Source organism: Ranitomeya variabilis, chromosome 2 (assembly GCF_051348905.1).
Source record: "Ranitomeya variabilis isolate aRanVar5 chromosome 2, aRanVar5.hap1, whole genome shotgun sequence".
NCBI classification, from domain to species: domain Eukaryota; kingdom Metazoa; phylum Chordata; class Amphibia; order Anura; family Dendrobatidae; genus Ranitomeya; species Ranitomeya variabilis.
Window position 1 is genome coordinate 9631878 of NC_135233.1, and position 16018 is coordinate 9647895.

Here is a 16018-nt window from a genome sequence, read left to right on the forward strand (position 1 = left end):
AAGCTAAGAAGAAGAAGAAAAAGAAGAGGCTAGCAGTTGTCGATGAAGTGGAGAAGACATATCTCAACCTGACCGATGAGCAACTCCTAGACCATTTAGTTTGGCAGTATGTGAAAGAAAAAAGGCAGAAGGAGATGCGAGAATTGCAGTTATCTGACTCCCCTCAAAAGAACAAAGCGAAGCATGAAGAGTCCTCGCCCGTGGAATGGCGAGATTCAAGAGAGGGGGAATGTAAGGAGGTTGCTTTCCCTGCTCCTTACCTGGAACCACTTAGTCAGACAGCTGGGTTGTCAGGGAGAAGACCTTCTGCCCTGGACATAAGGGACCATGTGACTGCAGGGGAAGAGAGGAAGAGAGGGGGGCGTGGTGAGAAAAGTGCGGGAGAGCAGAGCACGCCAGACAGAGGGAACGGCGTGCCAGGGAGAAAGCAGGCTGCAGCACCGCGCTCCCCATGATAGAGTGCTCCCCGTGAGGGCACTAAGGCTGGAGTGAGAGTGGGGACTTGGAAGCCTCCATAATCAGAGACTACGTATCTCCTTACAGTGACCTGAGCACGCAGCCCCGGTGACCGCACTGACAAGCCAGGACCCCTGAGTGTGACTAAGGAAACTGCTCAGTGTGTGTGTATTCTTGCTGCAGAAAGAGAGAGACTGTCAGCCTGGTGCACAGAGACTCGCAGCAAAGTGGCTGTGTGATTTCCTGCTTGCAGCTTCACTGGGAGAAAAGTCTTAACCCCGGAGTTTCCAGGAAACAGAGAAGAGACTTCGATCCCCTGGTCCCCACAGTATCAATACTGTACAGAGACTGTGATTCTTGGTGAGAGACTTAACAGTGCGGAGCCCCTGATTCCAGGCTGTGCTGTAAAAGCTAAAGACTTCATCTTGTGAGTACATGAAAGCGGACTCTGCTGGTGACTGTACCCACGCTGGAATTAGGACCCTCCAGTCAGGACCTCCCTGGACTGATAAGTTACAAGAACACTTGTTAACCCTTTTGTTTTCGCTTAACTGTTTACTGTTTGATTTACCTCTAGAAATCCCGTTTACTCCCTGCGAGGAGATTCTTACACCTGTTAATAAATTCCCCTCAACAGTTGGTCTGTCTGTTCCGTGGTGACATACTCAACCCTGCACTCTATTACAGATACGTGAAGAAGATCCTAACCCAGGACGGAAATCCTCTGGACAAACAGTGGCTGGATATTAGTGGTTACTGGGAAGCCGGCACCCCCAGAAGTGATGTGTACCAGCAGATAAAAGGTTAATCAGATTACTGGGGCAGCGGCTACAGGGGAAGATGAAGTTGTGTCCTCCCTGCAGTCATCGGGGTGGCGCAGGGATGCGCTCAGTGTACAGTGATCACACTGTCATCACTCCATTGTAGTGTGATTGACAGCCTGCTCTGCATACACTGCACACACACTGCACATACTCCACACACTGCACACACACACACTGTAGACATACTGCACACATGCCACACACTGCGCACATACCCACACACTGCAAACACACTCACATTGCACACACACACACACACTCCACACACTGCACACATACCCACACACTGCACACACACACACTGTAGACATACTGCACACATGCCACACACTGCGCACATACCCACACACTGCAGACACACTCACATTGCACACACTGCACTCACACACTCACACTGCAGACATGCTGCACACACACACACTGTAGACACACTCACACTCCACACACTGCGCACATACCCACGCACTGCAGACACTCACACACTATACATACACTGCACACATGCTGCACACACTGCAGAGCAGGCTGTCAATCAAACTGCCAGGCAGTGACTACAGCCGCAATCACAGTATGCTGAGCAGTGACTGCTCCCGGCACCACCCCGATGACTGGAAGTGAGTGGCTGCAGGGAGGACATAACTTCTTCTTCTCCCTGTAGCTGCTGCTCCAGTAATGCGGCTGCACAGGATTTCTCCACTGTTTACCTGCTGGTAAATAGCATTTCTATATGTGACATAACAACTTTAAGGCCCGGGAACTTTTTGTGTTTTGCACTTTCATTTTTCGAAATCCAAGTGCAAATAATTGTTAATGAAACACATTTCTACCATTCTTTATTCTTTATTGTTTTTACGGCATTCTCTGTGGGGTAAAATCACCTGGAGACCAGATTCTTCAGGTCAGTGCGGTGACGGTGATACCAAACTCGTGCAGTTTTGGTCACTTATACTGTGACATAGTGACTTAGTTTTTTTTTGCTCTCTGACATTTCTATTGATTGATTGATAACCCTTCCGGCTAAATACGATGTTTTCATTACATTTTATTGTAGATTTTGTGGGAAGCGCAGCGACCGACAGCGGCAATTATGACGTTTTGAACTTTTCTTTTTTTTCTTTGCAGCATTTAATGTATGGTTTCAATTATTTTTTATTTCAACAGATCTGACTGTTTTGGCCACAGTGACAAAGGGAAATCACGGTTCTCCTGTAGATCTCAGACTGAGCTTCCCAGGAACACCAAGATGGCAGATGGACCCCAGATGCCTTAGTAAGCCATGAATTCTCCGCCATCTCCTCGCAGGGAGCCCATAGAAGCCTGGAGTCAGTCAGTGTAAGTGCTGCTGTCAGACAATGGCAGTGCTATTTAAGTGGTTAAACATCAGTCTTGTCCAAAAGATTCGGGAAGGACTCAGATTTTGGTTTTCACACAATTTGCTGCTTCAGTGTTTATAGCAGCAGTTTGCATTAACTCCAGATTATTTTGAAGAGCGATCAGATGAATCACAAAAAACTAAAATCGTAATCACGAAATCCCCAATTTGCGATGAATTTCAGCCCTGTAACGTAATGACCTGATTATATCATATCGATGATCATCTCATTTGCCCAGGAGAAAGTGCTAACAAGAACAAGGCAGCTGATATCATTCTATCATGATGATCAATTAATATGGAGGCTTTGTGGCACCACAAAAACCAAGATGTGCTAGGACTGTTTCCTTAAGAGGATTCAGCTACAGGATTTGTTGAACACCAGTGCAGAGCTTGCTCAGGAATGGCAGCAGGCAGGAATTAGTGCATCTGCACACAATGAGGTGAAGGCTTGGGGAGATTGGCCTGTTGTCAAGAAAGGCAGAAAAAGTCATTTCTCTCCAAGAAAAGCATCAAAGACAGACTGACAATCTACAGGAAGCTGAGGAATTGGACTGAAGAGGACAGCGGTAAAGTTATTTTCTGTGATGAACAACACTTCAGAGTATATGAAACGTCTGGAAGAATGATTGTCCATACATTACATTACTGATCCTGAGTTATATCCTGTATTATACCCCAGAGCTGCACTCACTATTCTGCTGGTGCAATCACTGTGTATATACATTACATTACTGATCCTGAGTTACATCCTGTATTATGCTCCAGAGCTGCACTCACTATTCTACTGGTGCAGTCACTGTGTACATACATTACATTACTGATCCTGAGTTACATCCTGTATTATACTCCAGAGCTGCACTCACTATTCTGCTGGTGCAGTCACTGTGTACATACATTACATTACTGATCCTGAGTTACATCCTGTATTATACTCCAGAGCTGCACTCACTATTCTGCTGGTGCAGTCACTGTGTACATACATTATATTACTGATCCTGAGTTGCATCCTGTATTATACCCCAGAGCTGCACTCACTATTCTGCTGGTGCAGTCACTGTGTACATACATTACATTACTGATCCTGAGTTACATCCTGTATTATACTCCAGAGCTGCACTCACTATTCTGCTGGTGCAGTCACTGTATACATACATTACATTACTGATCCTGAGAAATATCCTGTATTATACTCCAGAGCTGCACTCACTATTCTGCTGGTGCAGTCACTGTATACATACATTACATTACTGATCCTGAGAAATATCCTGTATTATACTCCAGAGCTGCACTCACTATTCTGCTGGTGCAGTCACTGCGTGCATAAATTACTGATCCTGAGTTACATCCTGTATTATACTCCAGAGCTGCACTCACTATTCTGCTGGTGCAGTCACTGTGTACATACATTACACTACTGATCCTGAGTTACATCCTGTATTATACTCCAGAGCTGCACTCACTATTCTGCTGGTGCAGTCACTGTGTACATACATTACTGATCCTGAGTTACCTCCTGTATTATACTCCAGAGCTGCACTCACTATTCTGCTGGTGCAGTCACTGTGTGCATACAATACATCACCGATCCTGAGTTACGTCCTTGTCACGATTCACACTGTGACTGTCAAGATCCCTTAGCCGCGGCCAGCAGTTTGTCACAAAATCCACAGGGATTCCTGACCACTGCCCCCAATATGTCACGGATTGGTGTGACTTTAGACCAACAGACGGCTATCATATGTGCAGGGGGGTTTATCTTAGTTATCCCTCCACTGCCACAATGTGATAAAAAAAAACACACACAAGGTTATTGACCTCTTAGCTTACAGCAGGGGCTTATTTTAGGTATCCCACTGCTCTTCAATATACCATGAACTGCAGGGATTGGTGTATATCCCGCTTACAGTTCCACTTAACACGTGCAGCTCTCTGGCACCCCCCTTACCCTCAGGACAGATTAGGTACTGCACCTAGGGTAATTAGTCGCCAGAAGGGCTGCCTGCTATGTACTGGCTATTGGGCATGCTGCAGCGACGCGATAACTACTCCCACTCAGGCAGGAACAATAATTATCAAGCCGCAGTCACTACAGTGACACCCAAAGGCCTGAACAGTATGGTATCACTGCCACCAGCCTCGATTAAACGGGTCCGAAGCTAACCCAACACAGTAGCGTAATTTCCCTTCAAGAGACAGGGTACGTTTTTAGAGCAGGGAGGAAGAACTGGCATGAAATAATATACCCCACAAAATGTAGGCAGTGCTTTATCAAAATATTTTACAAAGATGTTACAAATGAGACAATTGCAAATATGTAAAAGGTAATTATGAAAATAAAAGGATTAAATGAAGAAAAGATAACACTCACATATTCTCAGATCATTGCATTGCAGGCAACCATACGTCCCAGCTCATTGGACGTGCTCAGGGCTCACAGGAAATCACAAGAAGCCTGATCTGGGGATCCTGCCACAAACTTAAAACCTGCAGCTAGTGACATCACAGAAAGGCTGGCTTATCCAGACCCTCCTCTCTCTACATTCTGACTAAGTATAAGCTAAATCTTTCTAAGACTTGTAATTCCGCTACTGAACATATCATAGTTGTGACAAACCCAGCATTCATCTCAGATTACCGTGGGCTTTCTAATGAGATCAAATATGTCCTATTATTTACAGAGCAATCCCTACTTCTTCACCCGATGGAGTTAGACGCCCGTGTTTATAGTGATGCGTAGATCCACCGAGGGAGAATAAGAAGATATATCTACCATTTTCCTATCTTACATCGTCTGCCTAATATCTTACAAAAATGGAACAAAGGACTTCCATGATTCTTCTCTAACAGTTCCAGCTAGAGCAGTTGGGAGGGGGCGAGTAACTTTCTTCAGAGCCTGGAATTTATGGCACGGCCATAAAACCCCCTTCTGCCTTAGATTCAGAAACTCACAGGGAAGCAAAGAGAACCAGAGAGAGGGGGGGTTTAGCCCCCGCAGGCTAGCAAGAAAACTAAACTTATATGATATTTCATACCATATCGTGACAGTCCTGTATTATACCCCAGAGCTACGCTCACTACACTGCTGGTGCAGTCACTGTGTACATACTATTACACTACTGATACTGAGTTACCTCCTGTATTCTGCTCCAGAGCTGCACTCACTATTCTGCTGGTGCAGTCACTGTGTGCATACAATACATCACTGATCCTGAGTTACCTCCTGTATTATACCCCAGAGCTGCACTCACTATTCTGCTGGTGCAGTCACTGTGTACATACTATTACACTACTGATCCTGAGTTACCTCCTGTATTCTGCTTCAGAGCTGCACTCACTATTCTGCTGGTGCAGTCACCGTGTACATACCTTACATCACTGACCCAGGATTATTGATCACGTCTCTGCAGTTGTCAGTAACACTTTGTACTGAGCTCCTGCGGGTGTTTATATTCGGAGGTTAATGATCTGCAGAAGTCACATCTCATATTTTTCTTCTAATCTGCTGTTCCTGAGATCTGCAGATAACCATGCACATAACAGGATCAGTTCATTGTTACAATGGAAAGTTCTGCACATAACAGATAATTTATGTTTCAATGTATCATCATCTTTAATATCTCTGCTTGCTATCAATTAATCAGGACACTATTGTACAACCAGCAGATTTCCGATAGAAGATCCGTTGGAATTTCTCATTTAAAGAATCTTGAATGTCCACAGGTTTGGTGTTCAGATGTTGAGCACTACAGTACTTTTCCCATCTCTGTGTTCAATAGTGTAAAGTCAGAGCTGTGCTCAAGCTTCTGCTTTATGTTCACCTCCCCTCATACTGTTTAACTAAAACACAGAGAACCTGCAAATGCATCACCCTCTCCTTCGCACCATATCCCCTCCCCTCTCATTCATTGCCTACTGCAGCTGCATCCCACCTTCCCTTTCACACATGCTTCAACAGGGGATGACACTGACAGCTGGGGCCCCCTGTGCAATAAATGTGTTTGGGACCCCCTCCTTTTATGTCAGGCAAGCTATAAATATATACTGTATACTATATATTTATTGTATATGTATATTGCCATCCATAATTACATAGTGCCCTCTCTTGCTATGTACACCACTGTCCCTTATTACATAGTGCCCTCTTATTATGTACAGCATCATCTCTTATTACACATTGCCCTCTCCTGTTTTGTACAGCACTGTCCCTTATTACACAGTGCCCTCTCTTGTTATGTACACCACTGTCCCTTCTTACATAGTGTCCTCTCTTATTATGTACAGCACTAATTGCACAATGCCCTCTCATGTTATGTACAGCACTGTCCCTTATTACATAGTGACCTTCATTGTTATGTACAGGATTGTCCCTTATTACATAGTGCCCTCTCTTTTTACGCACAGCACCATCCCTTATTACATAGTGCTCTCTCTTATTATGCACAGCATCATTCCTTATTACATAATGCTCTCTCTTTTTATGTACAACACTGTCACTTATTACACAGTGCCCTCTTGAGTTATGTACAGCACCGTTCTTTATTACACACTGCTCTCTCTTGTTATGCACAGCATTGTCACTTATTATACAGAGCGCTCTGTTATGTACAGCACTGTCTCTTATTACACAGTGCCCTCTCTTGTCATTTACTGCATTGTCCCTTATTACACAATGCCATCTCTTGTTACGTATGGCACCATTCCTTATTACATTGTGCCTTCCCTTGTTATGTACAGCACCGTTTTGTACTAAACATTGCTCTCTCTTATTATGTATGGAACTGGTCCTTATTACTCAGTGCTGTAAGAGTACAGCACCATTATTTATTACATAGTGCCCTCTTCTGTTATGTACGTCACCATCCTTTATTACACATTGCCCTCCCTTGTTATGTACAGCATTGTCCCTTATTACACAGTACCGTCTATTGTTATGTACAGCACTGTACCTTATTACATAGTGCCCTCTCTTGTTAAGTACAGCACTGTCCCCTATTACATAGTGTCTTCTCTTGTTTTGCACAGCACTGTCCTTTATTACATAATATCCTCTCCTGTTATGTACAGCACTGTCCCTTATTATGTAATGATCTCTCTTATGTACAGCACTGCCCCTATTTACATAATGCCCCCTCTTGTTATGTACAGCACCTTTACTTTTTACATAGTGCCCTCTTCTGTTATGTACAGCACAGTCCTTTATTACACAGTGCCCTCTCTTGTTATATACAGCACTTTAACTTATTACATAGTGCCCTCTTCTGTTATGTATGGCAATGTCCTTTATTACACAGTGCCCTCTTTTGTTATGTACAGCACTGTCCCTTATTACACAGTGCCCTATCCTGTTATCTACAGTACTGTCCCTTATTACATAATGACATCTCTTGCTATGTACAGCATTGTGCCTTACTACATAGTGCCCGCTCTTGTTATGTACAGACCCATCCCTTATTACACAGTGCCCTCTCTTGTTATGTACAGCATTGTGCCTTATTACACAGTGCCCTCTCCTGTTATGTACAGCATTTTCCCTTATTACACAGTGCCCTTACTTGTTATGTAGAGCACTGTCCCTTGTTATATAGTGTCCTCTCTTATTTGCACACCACAATCCCTTATTACATAATGCTCTCTCTTATGTACAGCACTGTCCTTTATTACATAATGCCCTCTCTTGTTATGTACAGCACCTTTACTTATTATGTAGCACCCTCTCCCGTTAAGTACATCACCGTTGTTTATGTATAGTGCCCTCTCTTATGTACAGCATTTTCCCTTATTACACAGTGCACTCTCTTGTTAGATATAGTACTGTCCTTTATTACATAGTGTTCTTTCCTGTTATGTACAGCACTGTCCTTTATTACAAAGTGCCCTCTTTTGTGATTTTCAGCACTGTATCTTTCATATCAGATTCTCTTGATATTTCTCTTATATATAGCGCCCTTTTGTTTATTACATATCATCTTCTCTTGTTAGATATAATCGCTAATAGAGCATGATAAAGCTTCTTTTTCGATGGAGGAGCTGATGTACTGGTCTTCGGTCAGATGCTGCTCCATCACCAGTCATTTTATTTCTAACAAGAGAGGACACTATGTTAGGGCGAAGTGAAAACCAAAAAATATGAGAGCATGCTATGTAAGGGACAGTGCTGTATATAACAAGATATGATGCTATGTAAAGGGGACAGGACTGTACACAACAACCGAGGAAAAAACATAATAAAGGACCGTGTCATACTTAACTAGAGAGGATGATATAAAATAATGTACCCCACCTGATGCTATGCACCTGACTTCGGCTCCATATCATGATGCACAATGTCACTGCCATGCCCCACGAGTCAAGGGCACGACAACATCAGCTGCCGACATATATTTCAGCGCAGGGAGCCAGTGAGTTCCCGGTGCTGCAATACATTTCAGCTGAATGTGCATCCTGGGACACACATCCAGCTGAAGTAGCTGCTGTTGTCGGTGGGCTGCCCTCAACCTCCGGGCCCTGGGGCAGCTGCAGCGGTGAAATGTCTGCCCCTGCCCTTCAACATCTGACTCCTCTTTATGCAACAGCTGAATCCCCCTCCTTTTCTCACCATATCCCCTCTTTATGCTGCAGCTGCATCTCCCTCCTTTTCTCACCCTAACTCCTCTTTATGCTGCAGCTGCATCCCCCTCCTTTTCTCACCATATCCCCTCTTTATGCTGCAGCTACATCCCCCTCCTTTTCTCACGCTATCTCCTCTTTATGCTGCAGCTGTATTCCCCTCCTTTTCTCCCCTATCTCCTCTTTATGCTGCAGCTGCTTCCCCCTCATTTTCTCATCTATATCCTCTTTATGCTGTAGCTACACCTCCTTCTTTTTCACGCTATCTCATCTTCATGCTGCAGCTGTATCCACCTCTTTTCTTCACCCTATCTCCTTTTTATGCTCCAGCTTCATCCCCCTCATTTTCTCAACCTATCTCATGTTTATGCTGCAGCTGCATCCCCCTCCTTTTGTCCCCTATCTCTTCTTATGCTGCAGCTGCATCCCCCTCCTTTTGTCCCTTATCTCCTCTTTATGCTGCAGCTGCATTCCCTTTCTTGTCTCCCCTATCTCCTCTTTATGCTGCAGCTGCATCCCCTCCTTTTCTTATCTATCTCCTCTTCATGCTGCATATACACCTCTTTTTTCACGCTATCTCCTCTTTATGCTGTAACTGCATCCCCCTCCTTTTCTCACCCTATCTCCTCTTATGCTGCAGCTGCATCCACCTCCTTTTCTTAACCTACCTCCTCTTATGCTGCAGCTACATCCCCCTCCTTTTCTCACCCTATCTCATCTTTGTGCAGCAGCTGCATTCCCCTCCTTTTCTCACCATATCTCCTCTTATGCTGCAGCTGCATCCTCCTCCTTTTCTCACCATATCTCCTCTTATGCTGCAGCTGCATTCCCCTCCTTTTCTCACCATATCTCCTCTTATGCTGCAGCTGCATCCTCCTCTTTTTCTCACCATATCTCCTCTTATGCTGCAGCTGCATCCTCCTCCTTTTCTCACCATATCTCCTCTTATGCTGCAGCTGCATTCCCCTCCTTTTCTCACCATATCTCCTCTTATGCTGCAGCTGCATCCTCCTCCTTTTCTCACCATATCTCCTCTTATGCTGCAGCTGCATCCTCCTCCTTTTCTCACCATATCTCCTCTTATGCTGCAGCTGCATTCCCCTCCTTTTCTCACCATATCTCCTCTTATGCTGCAGCTGCATCCTCCTCTTTTTCTCACCATATCTCCTCTTATGCTGCAGCTGCATCCTCCTCCTTTTCTCACCATATCTCCTCTTATGCTGCAGCTGCATTCCCCTCCTTTTCTCACCATATCTCCTCTTATGCTGCAGCTGCATCCTCCTCCTTTTCTCACCATATCTCCTCTTATGCTTCAGCTGCATCTCCCTCCTTTTCTCACCATATCTCCTCTTATGCTGCAGCTGCATCCTCCTCCTTTTCTCACCATATCTCCTCTTATGCTGCAGCTGCATTCCCCTCCTTTTCTCACCATATCTCCTCTTATGCTGCAGCTGCATCCTCCTCCTTTTCTCACCATATCTCCTCTTATGCTTCAGCTGCACCTCCCTCCTTTTCTCACCATATCTCCTCTTATGCTGCAGCTGCATCCCCCTCCTTTTCTCACCCTATCTCCTCTTATGCTGCAGCTGCATCCACCTCCTTTTCTTAACCTATCTCCTCTTATGCTGCAGCTACATCCCCCTCCTTTTCTCACCCTATCTCATCTTTGTGCTGCAGCTGCATTCCCCTCCTTTTCTCACCATATCTCCTCTTATGCTGCAGCTGCATCCTCCTCCTTTTCTCACCACATCTCCTCTTATGCTTCAGCTGCATCTCCCTCCTTTTCTCACCATATCTCCTCTTATGCTGCAGCTGCATCCTCCTCCTTTTCTCACCATATCTCCTCTTATGCTGCAGCTGCATTCCCCTCCTTTTCTGACCATATCTCCGCTTATGCTGCAGCTGCATCCTCCTCCTTTTCTCACCATATCTCCTCTTATGCTGCAGCTGCATCCTCCTCCTTTTCTCACCATATCTCCTCTTATGCTGCAGCTGCATTCCCCTCCTTTTCTCACCATATCTCCTCTTATGCTGCAGCTGCATCCTCCTCCTTTTCTCACCATATCTCCTCTTATGCTGCAGCTGCATCCTCCTCCTTTTCTCACCCTATCCCCTCTTTATGCTGCAGCTGCATCCCTCTCCTTTTCTCACCCTATCCCCTCTTTATGCTGCAGATGCATCCCCCTCCTTTTCTCACCCTCTTCCCTCTTTATGCTGCAGCTGCATCCCCTCCTTTTCTTATCTATCTCCTCTTCATGCTGCATATACACCTCCTTCTTTTTTCACGCTATCTCCTCTTTATGCTGTAACTGCATCCCCCTCCTTTTCTCACCCTATCTCCTCTTATGCTGCAGCTGCATCCACCTCCTTTTCTTAACCTATCTCCTCTTATGCTGCAGCTACATCCCCCTCCTTTTCTCACCCTATCTCATCTTTGTGCTGCAGCTGCATTCCCCTCCTTTTCTCACCATATCTCCTCTTATGCTGCAGCTGCATCCTCCTCCTTTTCTCACCACATCTCCTCTTATGCTTCAGCTGCATCTCCCTCCTTTTCTCACCATATCTCCTCTTATGCTGCAGCTGCATCCTCCTCCTTTTCTCACCATATCTCCTCTTATGCTGCAGCTGCATTCCCCTCCTTTTCTGACCATATCTCCGCTTATGCTGCAGCTACATCCTCCTCCTTTTCTCACCCTATCCCCTCTTTATGCTGCAGCTGCATCCCTCTCCTTTTCTCACCCTATCCCCTCTTTATGCTGCAGCTGCATCCCCCTCCTTTTCTCACCCTATCCCCTCTTTATGCTGCAGCTGCATCCCTCTCCTTTTCTCACCATATCTCATGCCTATGCTGCAGCTGCATCCCCCTCCTTTTCTCACCCTATCCCCTCTTTATGCTGCAGCTGCATCCCTCTCCTTTTCTCACCCTATCCCCTCTTTTTGCTGCAGCTGCATCCCCCTCCTTTTCTCACCCTATCCCCTCTTTATGCTGCAGCTGCATCCCTCTCCTTTTCTCACCATATCTCCTCTTATGCTTCAGCTGCATCTCCCTCCTTTTCTCACCATATCTCTGCAGCGCCCCCACTGCCGCAGGGCTGAGGGGTACCCGGTACCGGGCCTCTGAGTCTCTGCTCTGGGGTTGTCACGGTGGCTAGGCCCCGGTCCGTGACCCTGCCGAGGGGCGCGCAGTTAGGTAATAGATGTGGATGGTGGTGGTAGTGTGGTGCAGTAAATAACGAGGACACCAGGTTGCAGTCTCTTTACCTCTTTACTGAAGGTCTCTGGGTCCTCAGTCCGGAATATGAATCCCCAGGCTGCGCAAGTCCGGCCGGTCCAATGGCACCTCCAGAGTTCTCTTAGCAGGTGGAAATCTGTGCCTTCCTTCTAGCGCTAGGTGTTGTGGTCCTTCCCTGCTGTGCTTACGGAAAGTCCCCACAACTGTTGTGTCCGTTTCTTAAGTTCCCTCACAACTCGATTAGATGATGTTCTGCTAATCCTCCGTCCCTCCCTGATCTCCTGGTTGGGACGGCACCCGTATGACGGGTAGGCCTGGAGTTCTTCCGGGACCCTAGAGACGCCCCTCTCCACAAGTTGCCCCCCAAGACTGCATAGGTGATTTAGATGAGACAGCCCGCCTTAGACTGACTGTCCTGCCGCTGTTTAGAGTATCGCTTGAAGCTGGATGTTGTAATACTCCCTCGGCGTTCCGGCCACCGGTAGTGCGCCTCAGTAGGATGTTGCCTCGGTCTTACAGCACGACTCCTACTGGTATTCTCCTCTTGCTTTGATCTCGTTTCTCACTCAGCACAATATATCTCGCTTCTGATCCTTTCTTAGGGCACCGCCGCTATGCTGAGCAGGCACGGTCCCGTGACGTTCCTTCTTGTAGCCAGGCCTCTGTCAGGGTCCCAAACCTGACAGGGACCCTACCGAATCTTCCCCCACAACACCCTCTGCCACCAGGTGTTGTCTGGTCCAACCCAGTCAGCTTTCTCTCTCACTTCCTGCCTGACCCCCAGTTTACCCACAGTGGTGAGGAGTGGCCTAATAAATAGCACCCTTAGCTCCCCCTGGAGGCCCGACTGTGAAATGTATTGGTGTATGTGATACCTGGTCAGATGAACTCCTTCAGTGCCATCAGACGTACCATAGCCCCCCTTAGCGGCGGAGCCACAGTACTGCAACGACCAGGACTCTGGGGCGCTGCATCTCCTCTTATGCTGCAGCTGCATCCTCCTCCTTTTCTCACCAACATCTCCTCTTATGCTGCAGCTGCATTCCCCTCCTTTTCTCACCATATCTCCTCTTATGCTGCAGCTGCATCCCCCTCCTTTTCTCACCATATCTCCTCTTATGCTGCAGCTGCATCCTCCTCCTTTTCTCACCATATCTCCTCTTATGCTGCAGCTGCATCCCCCTCCTTTTCTCACCATATCTCATCTTTATGCTGCAGCTACATCCCCCTCCTTTTCTCACCCTATCTCAACCTTTTGCTGCAGCTGCATGCTCCTCCTTTTTTCACCATATCTCATCTTTATGCTGCAGCTGCATGCCCCTCCTTTTGTCCCCTATCTCTTCTTATGCTGCAGCTGCATCCCCCTCCTTTTCTCACCATATCGCCTCTTATGCTTCAGCTGCATCCCCCTCCTTTTCTGCCCCTATCCCCTCTTTATGCTGCAGCTGCATCCCCCTCCTTTTCTCACCCTATCCCCTCTTTATGCTGCAGCTGCATCCCTCTCCTTTTCTCACCATATCTCCTCTTATGCTACAGCTGCATCCTCCTCCTTTTCTCACCATATCTCCTCTTATGCTGCAGCTGCATTCCCCTCCTTTTTTCACCATATCTCCTCTTATGCTGCAGCTGCATCCTCCTCCTTTTCTCACCATATCTCATGTTTATGCTGCAGCTGCATCCCCCTCCTTTTCTCACCCTATCCCCTCTTTATGCTGCAGCTGCATCCCTCTCCTTTTCTCACCCTATCCCCTCTTTATGCTGCAGCTGCATCCCCCTCCTTTTCTCACCATATCTCATCTTTATGCTGCAGCTACATCCCCCTCCTTTTCTCACCCTATCTCAACCTTTTGCTGCAGCTGCATGCTCCTCCTTTTTTCACCATATCTCATCTTTATGCTGCAGCTGCATCCCCCTCCTTTTGTCCCCTATCTCTTCTTATGCTGCAGCTGCATCCCCCTCCTTTTCTCACCATATCGCCTCTTATGCTTCAGCTGCATCCCCCTCCTTTTCTGCCCCTATCCCCTCTTGCTGCTGCAGCTGCATCCCCCTCCTTTTCTCACCCTATCCCCTCTTTATGCTGCAGCTGCATCCCTCTCCTTTTCTCACCATATCTCCTCTTATGCTGCAGCTGCATCCTCCTCCTTTTCTCACCATATCTCCTCTTATGCTGCAGCTGCATTCCCCTCCTTTTCTCAACCTATCCCCTCTTTATGCTGCAGCTGCATCCCCCTCCTTTTCTCACCATATCTCATCTTTATGCTGCAGCTACATCCCCCTCCTTTTCTCACCCTATCTCAACCTTTTGCTGCAGCTGCATGCTCCTCCTTTTTTCACCATATCTCATCTTTATGCTGCAGCTGCATCCCCCTCCTTTTGTCCCCTATCTCTTCTTATGCTGCAGCTGCATCCCCCTCCTTTTCTCACCATATCGCCTCTTATGCTTCAGCTGCATCCCCCTCCTTTTCTGCCCCTATCCCCTCTTGCTGCTGCAGCTGCATCCCCCTCCTTTTCTCACCCTATCCCCTCTTTATGCTGCAGCTGCATCCCTCTCCTTTTCTCACCATATCTCCTCTTATGCTGCAGCTGCATCCTCCTCCTTTTCTCACCATATCTCCTCTTATGCTGCAGCTGCATTCCCCTCCTTTTCTCAACCTATCCCCTCTTTATGCTGCAGCTGCATCCCCCTCCTTTTCTCACCATATCTCATCTTTATGCTGCAGCTACATCCCCCTCCTTTTCTCACCCTATCTCAACCTTTTGCTGCAGCTGCATGCTCCTCCTTTTTTCACCATATCTCATCTTTATGCTGCAGCTGCATCCCCCTCCTTTTGTCCCCTATCTCTTCTTATGCTGCAGCTGCATCCCCCTCCTTTTCTCACCATATCGCCTCTTATGCTTCAGCTGCATCCCCCTCCTTTTCTGCCCCTATCCCCTCTTGCTGCTGCAGCTGCATCCCCCTCCTTTTCTCACCCTATCCCCTCTTTATGCTGCAGCTGCATCCCTCTCCTTTTCTCACCATATCTCCTCTTATGCTGCAGCTGCATCCTCCTCCTTTTCTCACCATATCTCCTCTTATGCTGCAGCTGCATTCCCCTCCTTTTCTCACCATATCTCCTCTTATGCTGCAGCTGCATCCTCCTCCTTTTCTCACCATATCTCCTCTTATGCTGCAGCTGCATCCTCCTCCTTTTCTCACCATATCTCCTCTTATGCTGCAGCTGCATCCTCCTCCTTTTCTCACCATACCTCATGTTTATGCTGCAGCTGCATCCCCCTCCTTTTCTCACCCTATCCCCTCTTTATGCTGCAGCTGCATCCCTCTCCTTTTCTCACCCTATCCCCTCTTTATGCTGCAGCTGCATCCCCCTCCTTTTCTCTCCCTATCCCCTCTTTATGCTGCAGCTGCATCCCTCTCCTTTTCTCACCATATCTCCTCTTATGCTGCAGCTGCATCCTCCTCCTTTTCTCACCATATCTCCTCTTATGCTGCAGCTGCATCCCCCTCCTTTTCTCACCATACCTCCT